We start from the raw sequence: 15,000 nt of genomic DNA, 5'->3' as shown, positions 1-15,000 counted from the left end.
TAGTTGATTATCCCTTGGAGAAAAAGGGTCACGTGTCCGGAGTCCGAAGGCACAGAAATAATAGCTTTCTCCTTAAACAAAGACACTCGGACAAAATCTGCATCGGCACGGACGGAGCTTCAAAGATAACAAACGCGAAAAGTAAACTGCACGTTAGAGATGATTGTCCACATTGATTCTCACAGAACTGGTCTTACTTTGGGTTTTATACAGGTTGGCCTAGAAAATCAATATCTTGTAATTATGAAACTTGTTTTGAATTTTCACAAAAGTCAGACTATTTGCCACTTTGTGGACTGGTCATACATAAACTGAAGTTAATGTACACCAAATATGAAGTAATTCGGCCGACAGATGTAGAAGCAATTATCATTTTTACATTTAGTCAAGTTTTGACTAAATGTTTTAACGTAGAGGGGGGAATCGAGACGAGGGTGTGGTGTGTGTGTGTGTGTGTGCGTGTGTGTGTGTGTAGAGCGATTGAGAGTAAACTACTGGACCGATCTTTATGAAATTTGACATGAGAGTTCCTGGGTATGACATCCCCGGATGTTTTTTTCATTTTTTCGATAAATGTCTTTGATGACGTCATATCCGGCTTTTTGTAAAAGTTTAGGCGGCACTGTCACCCCCTCATTTTTCAATCAAATTGATTGACATTTTGGCCAAGCGAAGGCCGGGGTTTGGTATTGCATTTCAGCTTGGTGGCTTAAAAATTCGTCGCGATATAACCTTCGTGGTTGAAAACGACGTTAAACACCAAATAAAGAAAGAAAGAAAGAAAGGCTTAAAAATTAATTAATGACTTTGGTCATTACAAATCTGAAAATTGTAATTACAATTATTTTTTTTATAAAACGATCCAAATTTACGTTCATTTTATTCTTCATTATTTTCTAATTCCAAAAACATATAAATATGTTATATTCGGATTAAAAACAAGGTCTGAAAATTAAAAATATAAAAATTATTATCAAAATCAAATTTCCGAAATCGATTTAAAAACACTTTCATCTTATTCCTTGTCGGTTCCTGATTCCAAAAACATATAGATATGATATGTTTGGATTAAAAACACGCTCAGAAAGTTAAATCGAAGAGAGGTACAGAAAAGCGTGATATCCTTCTCAGCGCAACTACTACCCCGCTCTTCTTGTCAATTTCACTGCCTTTGTCACGAGCGGTGGACTGACGATGCTACGAGTATACGGTCTTGCTGAAAAATTGCATTGCGTTCAGTTTCATTCTGTGAGTTCGACAGCTTGACTAAATGTTGTATTTTCGCCTTACGCGACTTGTTGTGAGTTGCAGTTATAGGGGAGGGGGGAAGGGGGGTCACCCTATATAATAGCGAATCAGTCAGTCATTTGTGTAGATCCCAAGTCAGAATTACAGAATATTTGAAAAAGAAGTATAAAATAAGGGGAAGCAATTGTGTTCTGCGCTGAATAATCCGTTTTCTGAATCCAGTCATTTCTCTGGGTTAATATTCGCAAATATGAGACGGGGAAATGGAGTTGATAACAAAGTAAGCTTGCATTTTCTCCCCAAAACAGAGTAGGATTGCAAAAATGGCGTGGGAAAACGGCCATACTCGTAAAAGCCCTACACGTAAGAGTCCACTCGTGCAAGAAGAGTTTTAGCCCACGAACCGAGAAGAAGCAGAAGAAGAAGGGTTTTACGTTGGGCACCAAGCTACCAAAAATGTCACTTTTTATCATTGATGGCATAATGAATGAACGCCTTCACGAATTCACGGAGTTGGCAAATTCACGGAATTGGCAACATGTTTGTCCATTTCTCGTAATTGGCAAAACTCGGCCCATTTCGCGAAATCAGCAGCGTTTTATCGATTACGGGTAAAAGCTTCTATAACTTACCCATTTCGCAAATGCTGCAGCCAGTTCACGACATAATGATACATTTGTATAAAAGGCAGGACAGGTTCGTTATACTGAACATGATTGCCTACACGAGAAGGAGTGTGTCTTTAACTGAACGGGGATTTCACTTTGACAAATTGAATAGGGATGGCATCTCGAAGGCGAGCTGGTTTTACTGACGTTTCATCTTTGAATTTGCACACAATATAACGGCTCGCTGCAGATAATGTTGTGCGAATGAAAAAACGTAAAGCGGACGAGAAGGGAACAGAGACAAAAAGAAGACTGATCAAGGAATACAACGGGCGATTTGAAGATATTCAGATATTTGCAGATAAAAAGAAATAAACCATAAAAGGACAGCGGATGAAACATTATCAGGAAAAGAAAGAATGAAAGACAGGTCTGGAGCAAAACATGTAAAATTGGAGAAAATAAACGAGGGAAATACATGAATAGCAACACAGATCAAACATACAAACAACGAGAGAAGATGCACAGAATACCCACAACAAAGACAGATCAAACAGTAACATGGACAATAGGGTAAAAAAACAAAACAATTGCTAATGAAACCGGAAATTTGACATGTGGAGAGAACAGAGGTCACAACAAATGATTAAACCTGCAAATAGTCTCTCTCTCTCTATCTCTCTCTCTCTCTCTCTCTCTCTCTCTCTCTCTCTCTCTCTCTCTCTCTCTCTCTCTCTCTCTCTCTCTCTCTCTCTCTCTCTCTCTCAATCACTCTCTCTCAAAACAAGAAGGGTTTCCATGATTTAGGCAGATTTATTTATTATGTTAACAAACGCCGTGATTTACTTCCTAAGGTGTAACAGAATGATTTATTTTGCTTCGTGTCTCTCTGTTTTGTTGATGTGGTTGAGTGCATTGCGTAGCTGCTGGTTTTTAAACAACTATGTCCTTTGATGTATGTTGTAGTTGAGGATGTATTTGATGAGGCACCAGCCATCCCCTGTACATACCCATACATGTATGTATGTGCGCGTGTGTGTGTGTTTGTGTGTGTGTGTGTATGTGTGTGTGTGTGTGTGTGAGAAGGAGTGACAGCCAGAATGTTTGTGTGTATGTGTGTGAGAGTGGAAGAGAGAGAGAGAGAGAGAGAGAGAGAGAGAGAGAGAGAGAGAGAGAGAGAGAAAGAGAGAGAGGCTGTCATGTTAGATATATGCACCTGTTGTAACGGGTCAGTTGGCCTATACAATAAACTTTCTGAGTTCTGAGTTCTCTCTCTCTCTCTCTCTCTCTCTCTCTCTCTCTCTCTCTCTCCCCGTCACTCTCTCTCTCTCACTCACTCTCTCTGTCTTTCTCTCTCTCATTCTCGCTTTCTTTCTCTCTCTCACTCACTCACTGTCTCTCTCTCACTCACTCTCTCTCTCTCTCTCTCTCTCTCTCTCTCTCTCTCTCTCACTCACACTCTCACTCATTCACTCTTATTATCTGTGACTTTGTTAAAACGCCTTTATTTATTGTTATCGTCATTAAGTGAAATACTGTCCATATTGACACGTTGCAATATATTCTTCTTTTTCATTTGCTAACTCATTTCACTGTCTGACGCTATTCATTTGCAATCAGATGGAACGAATGTTTTTGACGCAATTAATTTCATGTTGTGTATAGTGTCCTTGTCTTAATATTGTTTTCTGTTACCTTAAAGAAGAGCTGCCATGTTTTTATTTTATGACTTTGTCCTTGTCCTAACAAATCTTGTTAAAATGTGTGTTTTATAGTTCTTGACAGGCAGGTTAGATGCCTCGACGAAAAATTTCAATTTGAATGTAATCGTTTTAAAGAAAAATAAAATCAATCAATCAATCAATCAATATGAAGCTTATATCGCGCGTATTCCGTGGGTACAGTTCTAAGCGCAGGGATTTTAATTTTTTTATTTTTTTAATTTTTATTTATTTATTTTTTTATTTTTTTGCTACTGGTGTTATTTTCTTTGCTTTCTCTCATTTGTCTTGAGTTGGTTCTGCTTTTGATGCGAGAGTTTAATTCGCCATGTTGAATGATTTTGCTTGTATCTCATTCATTCGTTATTGTATATTTAAGGTGAACATTTAGCTGGAAAATTGGAGCAACGCGCTCTTGAATACACTCCAATAATTATAAGTGTGACAGTTGTCGGCCGTTGAGGAGCGCGGGCTATTTATAGCTGGATGTTTCTTATACGTCGCTGACACCTGTGGATTGTAGAGTTGTGTTTGTGATAGGGTCTGGCTGCTGTGGTCGCCTGCAGGTTCTTGGGAACATTTGAGTAACCATAATGGACAGAATATACCTGCGCAGAGTCAGCGGCACAGACGACGCACTGCATATTACTTATGCTGCGTTGGGGATTATGACGAGTACCTGGCCAGTTTTCCTTTCACCCAACGTGTAGCGGGCTGGGATAATCTGCAGTGCGTCGTCTGTCCTGCTGAAGTTACATATGTGAGCGTCGGGCCTAACAGTTTTTAAATAGCTAGTAAATAAGCTCTAAAATCCTGTGTGACTTGGCTTTGCCTCCAAAGGTGATTGTTGTGTTCCGAAACTCGGTCACATTATAGTCCCGTGTGTGTGCTTTTCGCAAAAGCGTGTTTCTCGTTGTGCATCGGTCTGTGACACTGTGACTATCGACCTCTGTCTGTGACAATGTGACTATCGACCTCTGTCTGTGACACTGTGACTATCGACCTCTGTCTGTGACACTGTGACTATCGACCTCTGTCTGTGACACTGTGACTATCGACCTCTGTCTGTGACACTGTGACTATCGACCTCTGTCTGTGACACTGTGACTATCGACCTCTGTCTGTGACACTGTGACTATCGACCTCTGTCTGTGACACTGTGACTATCGACCTCTGTCTGTGACACTGTGACTATCGACCTAATCACTCCGTTAACCACTCCTTCTCGTCCCTCGTCGAACTTACAGAATCAATTATTGAACGTGTCACCAATGCTAATGTTGTGTAGTAGAAGACCACTTGTGTGGTAGACCTAAGTGCAAATAGCTTTAAACACGGAGACCGCCATGTTAAACTGAGAAAGGAAACAAACGTGCATCGGCCCCGCATTTCCAAATGAGTTGACAGGACGTTAGAAACCAATGACTATAGACAACCATATAATGCGCATCACTAAATTCAAAAGCACGAACCAACAATGCAAGCCATGAACACACGCGGGGGTTTTACTCTGCGATGTCGACCAGTTCAAAGTAATTATTGCCACAACCGAATAATTATAGGCTAAAAAAGAACAAAAGCAGTAATCCACAAAATCGGGTCAAATTTAAAGGAGCAGGGTTAACTATCGGCTGGAATAAGTAGACAATTACCATTCAGGAAAATAATAATTACTCGGGAAAACACACGACTCCCGTTTTTGTGTGATAATTACATGTATATTTTATTTTAGATGTATAACATATTTTATTCATGTATATCGGATATTCACATACGATTTCAATGATTCTTTGTTGTACGCTTTCTGAAAGTCATTAGATTTTGACGACAGCTGAAGGAAAAGGATCAGTTATGGACAATCCGACATTGTTTCTTGTGTAATTCTGACACTATTACTTCTTCTTCTTGTCATTCTTGAATATGACAGGTATCACACGAGATTTTTGTTTGTTTGTTTGTTTGTTTGTTTGTTTGTTTTGTATAGTCTTCAATTATTTAAATGCAAGTGAACGTTTCTTATAGAGACATGTTGTTTACTGTACCTTCAGTGTTAGGTTACATTTACGTACTTTGTTTAGTGTTACATATGATATTTTGCTCTCAGAATAGAAAACTGGCGTGCACACGACGTTGTTTGTGTCAAAGGGTTTACAAAGGCAGTGCATTATTAATCACGAATTATGCGAAATAATATGGTGACAAATAACGCGGGTATGAATGTTTTAGCTGAGATTCAAAATGTGTCGCAACACGTTTGTTTTCATAGTTTATTTTAGGCCTGACTTTGCAATCCATGTAAGCGCTGTTTGCCTGCTTCAAAGCCCTATTGGCCCTAAAGTCAATGAAGCTTTTGAAACATTGAAACCTCTGGATAACTGCATGTGCTGAACCGTATGAACAGAAACATTATTTATAAAGATGGAGACAGCTGTTTTTGTTGCTTGCTTTTGAGTGCACATTGACAAAATAATGTTGTATGTAATGTCCATGTAGTTGATACTCCATTCTTGGAGCCTTGTACAACTCAATCTGGACAAAAAGTAATGCTTTGAAATTGAACTATAGAGGAGTTTTGTTGTGCTTAGTCTTTGTTGTGTGTTTTGTTGGTTTGTATTGTGTTTTGCCTTGCTTTGCTTTGGTTTGATGGATTTGCTCTGTTTTGTGTTGTTTTGTTTTAATGGATTTGCTCTGTTTTGTGTTGTTTTGTTTTAATGGATTTGCTCTGTTTTGTGTTGTTTTGTTTTAATGGATTTGCTCTGTTTTGTGTTGTTTTGTTTTAATGGATTTGCTCTGTTTGGTGTTGTTTTGTTTCAATGGATTTGCCCTGTTTTGTGTTGTTTTGTTTTAATGGATTTGCTCTGTTTTGTGTTGTTTTGTTTCAATGGATTTGCCCTGTTTTGTGTTGTTTTGTTTTAATGGATTTGCCCTGTTTTGTGTTGTTTTGTTGTAATGGATTTGCTCTGTTTTGTGTTGTTTTGTTTTAATGGATTTGCTCTGTTTTGTGTTGTTTTGTTTTAATGGATTTGCTCTGTTTTGTGTTAATGGATTTGCTCTGTTTTGTGTTGTTTTGTTTTAATGGATTTGCTCTGTTTTGTGTTGTTTTGTTTTAATGGATTTGCCCTGTTTTGTGTTGTTTTGTTGTAATGGATTTGCTCTGTTTTGTGTTGTTTTGTTTTAATGGATTTGCTCTGTTTTGTGTTGTTTTGTTTTAATGGATTTGCTCTGTTTTGTGTTAATGGATTTGCTCTGTTTTGTGTTGTTTTGTTTTAATGGATTTGCCCTGTTTTGTGTTGTTTTGTTTTAATGGATTTGCTCTGTTTTGTGTTGCTTTGCTTTAATGGATTTGCTCTGTTTTGTGTTGTTTTGTTTTAATGGATTTGCTTTGTTTTGTGTTGCTTTGCTTTAATGGATTTGCTCTGTTTTGTGTTGTTTTGTTTTAATGGATTTGCTCTGTTTTGTGTTGTTTTGTTTTAATGGATTTGCCCTGTTTTGTGTTGTTTTGTTTTAATGGATTTGCTCTGTTTTGTGTTGCTTTGCTTTAATGGATTTGCTCTGTTTTGTGTTGCTTTGCTTTAATGGATTTGCTCTGTTTTGTGTTGTTTTGTTTTAATGGATTTGCTCTGTTTTGTGTTGCTTTACTTTAATGGATTTGCTCTGTTTTGTGTTGTTTTGTTTTATCATTTGTAGACACTAACAGTGGATAGCCACTAGCATTTGTTCCATCTTTTTCCGAGCAATCACGTCGATCAATGTCTTTTCGCCTGTTGCTGTACTAATTGATTCCAGCCAATCTCTTTGTCAACTGCACAAAGCGATTATTTAACAATGGTATTTGGATACAACTAAAATTGGATTGGGCAATCATTTTCCTCGTTTGTACAATTAATTAAATCGTTTTACTGAACTCGCACCGGATGAATCCAATTAACAACGTTGCTATTTCATTCCGATTTTATGTCTTCTGTTCCTTCAGTATTTTCGTATTTCCGTTTTCAACAATTCGTTTTAGGCGATCAAAGGAGTACTATTCTTCCCGAAATTTCATTTATGAATTAACAAGAAAACCGTTTGAGTCGAACAAAATCGTTCGTTATGACTTTGGTCTGAAGCTGAAAACTAATTAATTTTCCTTATCAATTATCAGAAGCTGGGTTTCTGCTCTGAATTCTACTTTTTCTCTTGCAATGAATATTATCATTGGTAGACATCTGCCTGTTCCAACTCTTAGCCTACTGGTAATTTCGCATCAAGAATGGGACTATTTCAGTGGAAGATATTGCACAATGTGATCAGACCTCCACAAATGAAACTGTTCCTGGTAGAAATATAATCTGGGTAGTGTTTACAGACCGTAATTTGTCTGTGGTGATGCATAGTCCGAGTGAGCTGGGTTGCGTGGTCTCTTGGGAAATATCTTGATAATCAGGCTCTGAAACGCCGGTTCAACATGTGCTGCGTTTTGATCGAAAAACCCCACAACCTGTTCGTCTTTGTGTATGTGCCTGTTGGACTATGTTTGATGGATTCTGCGAGTTGTGTATCTGAGCGTCGATCTGTCCGTCTGCCTGTATGTCCGGCTGCCTGTATGTCCGGCTGCCTGTATGTCCGGCTGCCTGTATGTCCGGCTGGTGTTATCTGGTTTTCTCAGTCTGCCTGAAAAAGAGTGAAAGATGGTTTCTAACGATCTTTAGTTTAGTTTTTTAGGTTGAGCTGTTCACACATTTATTTTCAACTTAATATCATAAAACTGCCCAATTTAAAATGAAGGCTACTTCCTGCCCATCCTAACTCGTCTCAAAGTATTGTATACAGCTGGCGGTAAAAGCTTATGATTAACTACATATATCAATTTGCACAAGTGGTTTTATGAAACCAGATTCGGTTTTTGACTTCAGCTTTGAGGAATAGGATTTTGATAAGTTGTGCGGGTGAAGCTGACATTTGCTACGATGTGTCTAAAGTCGTTTGAAGACAGGTGCTTGTATATGGGTTGTTTATCTGTCAGAAACGTCAACAAGACTTAGACATATAATGGCAAAAACTAGATCAACATGTCCGTGATGAATGGCTAATTCATTATGCAGGATATAGAGATAGAGAGAGTCGGGGGAGTGGAGAGAGAGAGAGAGAGAGAGAGAGAGAGAGAGAGAGAGAGAGGGAGAGAGGGAGAGACAGAGACAGAGACAGAGACAGAGACAGACATAGCGACAGACAGACAGACAGAGAGACAGACAGACAGAGAGAGAAAGATACAAAAACAGGGACAGAGAGACAGACAGAGAATCTCCTCACACGTTATTCATGTTTTTGTTTACATCTTTGATTTAGAAAGTGCGCAGACGGGCGCAGTGGCGTGGTGGTAAGACGTCGGCCTCCTAATCGGGAGGTCGTGAGTTCGAATCCCGGTCGCTGCCGCCCGGTGGGTTAAGAGTGGAGATTTTTCCGATCTCCCAGGTCAACTTATGTACAGACCTGCTAGTGACTTAACCCCCTTAATGTGTACACGCAAGCACAAGACCAAGTGCGCACGGAAAAGATGCTGTAATCCTTGTCCGAGTTCGGTGGGTTATGGAAACACGAACATACCCAGCATGCCTACTCAACGAAAGCGGAGTGAGCTGATTATGCTCTCAGAGTATAGTGTGGGGAACCCAAATGGGCAAACGAGCTCACACGTAACCAGAAACATTCTGGAACGCGGAAGAAGAAGATGAAGAAGAAGAAAGTGCGCATTAGAGATGTAAGCTCTTAAAGAATATATAAAGATTATAGAGGTTATTTTGTCACGTAACACGCATTTAAATTCATTTAAACAAAACGGAACATACTTCCACAAAACGAACAACACAAATATGAAAACTATCCTTTTCTCTCTCCAAAAGCAGCATTTTCTCTGACATTGTGCCAGAGATGAGCTTTCAGGCGGTTGCTAAGCACATGATCCTTAACCTGTGGATGATAACAGCCCCCCGAGGTGATATGAATTCAACGATTTATCCCCAATGAAACAGGTGCAGCGTAGAAAAAAGACATTTCCTCTCTATAGTCGGGGTGTTTCTATCTTCAAAAGCGATCGCTTTATCGTTTTAAGCGCCAAACGGTGTCATGAAATATGAATTTGCAAGCTGTGAGGAAGTCTGTACCCTTGAAATTGGTTTGCAGGACACACGCTGTAGATCGCTCTAAATCGGGTTTTGTTTGTTTTCTCTTGCAATGGCGTATTCCCCTTTTGAAAATAAATCGAGATGAAACGTCAAAGAGCCGGTGGGGGAATAAGGATGTGTTGATTGATCTGTTTTCCTTAGCAATGTCGTGTTTCTTCTTTGAACTAACTAGAGCAAAAGTGCTGAAGCACCATTTGGAAATAACAGAGTTCCCGAAGGAGTTTCATTCACTTGTTTTCCAGATATGTTACTTGGATTTTAAATTACAGCTATCATAAACATCGAAAAACTGGTTGTGGATACTTGTTTCTTTTGTTTTGCTAAGTCGCGTTGTCTTTGAAAACAACCAAAGCTTTCAACGTCAAAGCCCCGTTGAGAATGAATAGAGTTTCGAAAGAATGTCATTCACTTGTGTTCAAAGGGTGTTACTTGGATGTCCAGTGTAAATTGCATAAAGATCGCGAAAGCGTTCGGGGAATAAACAAATATTGCTTATTTTCTCTTGCAATATTACAATATCTTTGAAATCTGGGAACGCAGAACAAGAAGAAGAAGAAGAAATATCGCAATATCTTTTGAAATAGTTAAAACTAAAACGTCAAAGCAACGCAGGAGAACGAGAGTGGTTCAAAGGAATGTTGACTTACTTTTTGTTTCAAACGATATTATTTCTAATGTTCACCGCAGGAAATTAATTGCAACTTTGTAGTGTACGTTTTTGATGATACATGGTATTGATCATACTGAGAATAAAAATAACAACTCGGGTCAGGAGTTGCCCTGTTCTTACTTGTGGTCCATTAGTTCAAGTGTCACAAAGGTATATTGTTTCTAGTAAAAAATGAACGTACTCTTTGTCACTTTATTTCAGCCTAATCGATATCCAAAGTGGGTCACGGATTTTCAAGATATACGTTTTATGTGATATACACAACTTTATCATTTTTCCTTTGCCTAATAGCAGACAGTATACGTGTATGTGGCAAATATGTGACCCTCCACCACGAAATGAGTCGCATGTCACCTCGCGCGGTTCTGCGCTTGGCTTGATATAAGTCCGGGGAGTGTCTGGTAACAGTGTGAGGGTCACCTTAGTCACAGGCTTATAACTCAAACAGTTTTTGCTCTTTTCTAAAACGGTTTTCACCACTAGATAGAGCATACGCAACTCTGTGTGAAAATGTAAAAATATGAAAATCATGAAAATCATGAAAATGTGACATGCGACTCATTTCGTCGTGGAGGGTCACATATGTGCTTCAAAATAGCTCATTGAAGATTTATTTTTGTCTGCACGCCTTAACACAGGTATACACGGCAACCTGTTATGCCAGACTCCCTTGTGTAAATGTGGTTGTAATGTCTTTTACAGCAACAACCGTCTCTTAATTAATGAGTAAAAACATGTTCGTATTAATGGTTGTGTGTGTGTATGTGTGTGTGTGTGTGTGTGTGTGTGTGTGTGTGTGTGTGTGTGTGTGTGTGTGTGCATGTCTATGTGTCTGTGTGTCTGCCTGTGTGTCTGTCTTTGTATTTATTTCTCTCAGTGCCCCTTTGTTTCAATCCGAGCCAAAGCTGTGGCGGCCATACGTGAAAAAAACATATCAAGTAAAGGATAACTAGATCTTGGTCTTGACAAGCAAACAAGTAACAAGATAATTGGCGCGTAACAAAGTGGAAAATAATTCTGTATTTAATTACCAATTAACTCATCACGATATGTGATAAGAATAAAGCAACAAACTTTAAACTAGATGCTCCTTGGAATAAAGCACATACACATGTAGACATTTATTTCGTGCAACCATTCTATTGTATATATAATACAACTCGTCATAAACGATGATGAAATATTTATCAATAAAGTTAAGGTGACTAATTCACTTATCAACACCATTGTGATCCATATCTCTTTGTGTGCAACATAGCGCTTAAAACACATACACGTATCACATCGCCATGTCGACAGGCAGGTAGTTTGTTTTAATTATCGGGATGATGTCACTGATCAATTGTTTGATAACGAACCAGTATACCTTAGGGTTAGGGTTAGGGTTACAACTTTGTACAATGTATAAGTATATTTCGATGTGTATTACTATTTGATTTGGAATTGTGTACATAATAACTGATTGATTTATTTAAAACACATACACGTATCACATCGCCATGTCGACAGGCAGGTAGTTTGCTTTAATTATCGGGATGATGTCACTGATCAGTTGTTTGATAACGAACCAGTATACCTGTTTATACATTATGTATTTTTTTGTGAGGCCCTTAGAACTGTTTTATAATTTGCGCGATATAAATATCCTCATTATTGTTATGATAATAACATTGTGACATATTTAAGCGTAACAGCATGCGCTGTATTGTGTTTTGCAACAATTATACCTACCTATGCTGCATTTGTTGATGTGGATAGTTGAATGGCGTATTCCGTCAACAAAACGTTATGACAGGACATGACTTAATCATGCGCTTAATTACTAGTCCTACTTTTTACATTTAGTCAAGTTTTGACTAAATGTTTTAACGTAGAGGGGGGAAACGAGACGAGGGTTGTGGTGTATGTGTGTGTGTGAGTGTGTCTCTCTGTCTGTGTGTGTGTGTGTGTGTGTGTGTGTGTGTGTGTGTGTGTGTGTGTGTGTGTGTGTCTGTCTCTGTGTGTGTGTAGAGCGATTCAGACCAAACTACTGGACCGATCTTTATGAAATTTGACATGAGAGTTCCTGGGAATGATATCCCCGGATGTTTCTTTTTTTTTCGATAAATACCTTTGATGACGTCATATCCGGCTTTTTGTAAAAGTTGAGGCGGCACTGTCACATCCTCATTTTTCTATCAAATTGATTGAAATTTTGGCCCAGCAATCTTAGACGAAGGCCGGACTTCGGTATTGCATTTTAGCTTGGTAGCTTAAAAATTAATTTATGACTTTGGTCATTAAAAATCTGGAAATTGTAAAAAAAAAATTTGGTTAAAACGATCCAAATTTACGTTTATCTTATTCTTCATTACTTTCTGATTCCAAAAACATATAAATATGTTACATTCGGATTAAAAACAAGCTCTGAAAATTAAAAATATAAAAATTATTATTAAAATAAAATTTCCGAAATTGATTTAAAAACAATTTCGTCTTATTCCTTGTGGGTTCCTGACTCCAAAAACATATAGATGTGATATGTTTGGATTAAAAACACGATCAGAAAGTTAAAAAGAATAGAGATAAAGAAAAGCGTGCTATCCTTCTCAGCGCAACTACTACCCCGCTCTTCTTGTCAATTTCACTGCCTGTGCATCGAGCGGTGGACTGACGATGCTACGAGTATACGCTCTTGCTGTAAAAATGCAGTGAGTTCAGTTTCATTCTGTTAGTTCGACAGCTTGACTAAATGTTGTAATTTCGCCTTACGCGACTTGTTTTTATTTGCATTACTCTGTTATCCCATTGCTGGGAAATTCGGGTCGCTTCCTCCTGGTGGAAAGCTAGCAGCAACAAGAGTCACTCTGCACAGGTATTTGTTAAGGTGAAAAACATGCCTAGGCACCTGCACTGCTGGCAGAATGACCAAGGTCTTTTACGTGCGACAGCGGTGACACGCGGGTTGGGACATGGATACCGTCGCTGAGTCAGCACACAAAGCTGACTCGTGTCCGTCGCTGTCCAGATTCGAACCCGTAACCAACATCCGTGACCGAGGATTTCGAGTCCATTGTTCTACCAACTGAACGAGCTACCGGGCTTTCAGCTAATTAGATCATCCGTAACATTGTCGATAATATCATTTCGGTCACGGCGGCCGACGCACTGTAGCGTAAAGCAGCTGTTGTATAACCGGAAGTAATGGGGTTTTACTCTTAATTTTGAACAAATGCAAACGTATGCCTTGCATAAGGGCACATATGGGCAACTTATATAAAACTGGCGAGCCATTGTTTTGTGTGTGCAACGCAGCACGAGGAAGATATTAACGTCTATAATGTTGTGTTTTCATAGCAAGGTAGTATGCTTAAATGTTCAGAAAGGTATCATTACAATCTTGTTCAGTAACAGATTCGTTTTTATACCAAGACAAAATAAACATAGTAGATAAGACAGTGGTGGATGTGGATATGGCGTATGTTTATCTTGCATTAAACTGCATGGATAATGTAAGAGATTTATTTTGTTTTTTTGTTTTTTGTGTGTGTGTGTGTGTGTGTGGTTTGGAGCAAACCTTCTTCATAGGTCTTTTCTTTTCTCAGTCAAATGTGTACATTTTTAAAACAACAAACTTTATCAGTAAACTAATACGTTTAAATAAATAAATAAATAAAAATAATCATAACATAAATTTATTCCTAATGTTCAGCTCAGAGATTTATTCATTAGAGAAACGGTATAACAGTATGACAATTAATAACACACGCAGCATTGCGTGTCCAATTGTGTTTGTATCGTAGCTAATTATAATGTGTGTAAATTACCAATAGTATCATGTCAATGTATCCACAGGTCATTGTAGCATACAAAACAGCTGTTGAACAACAATCTGTCATAGCCAACGACCTGTAGGGATTTTAATTAGATCAAATATATAACCAGATACTAACAGATGTCCAGCCAAAAGAGGATGTTTGTTACGGGTAGTTTCTGACGAAAAATGTGAGGTGTTATACTTATCTCCTTAATCAGAGAAACGCTTGTTCAAGGACAATTTGTTTCTAGAAAGTCAATGTAAACTTTTTGATGGAGCTCATTGACATAGGCAGACGAACATATACATAGACACACCGCGAGTGCCAGTTGAACTGTCGGAAAAACCCTGAAAGGAGGGGGGGGGATGTAGGGAGACAGGCAGACAGGCAGACAGCAAGACAAACATATATCCAGACAGACAGACAGACGGACACACACACACACCCGCACCCACACACACACACACACACACACACACACAAACACACTCACACACACACACACACACACACACACACACACACACACACACACGCACACACACACACACAAAATTAGAACCACCCTACCTCCCCCATCCTTCCCGCCAGACAGGAAACACGCTTGCATTGGTCACAGATAGCCAAATATCGGTTAAAGGGACGTTAAAAGAAACAACTACCAACCAGCCAACCAATTCCCCCCCACCCCCACCCCCACCCCCCACCAACACACATACACGAAGGCCCCGATAACCCAGCCTAGAGAGACACTTAACAGCAACATACAAGTACTCCCACAGACAAAAACAG

The sequence above is a fragment of the Littorina saxatilis genome, linkage group LG10 (genome assembly GCF_037325665.1).
Source record: "Littorina saxatilis isolate snail1 linkage group LG10, US_GU_Lsax_2.0, whole genome shotgun sequence".
NCBI lineage: Eukaryota > Metazoa > Mollusca > Gastropoda > Littorinimorpha > Littorinidae > Littorina > Littorina saxatilis.
This window is presented reverse-complemented; position numbering follows the sequence as displayed.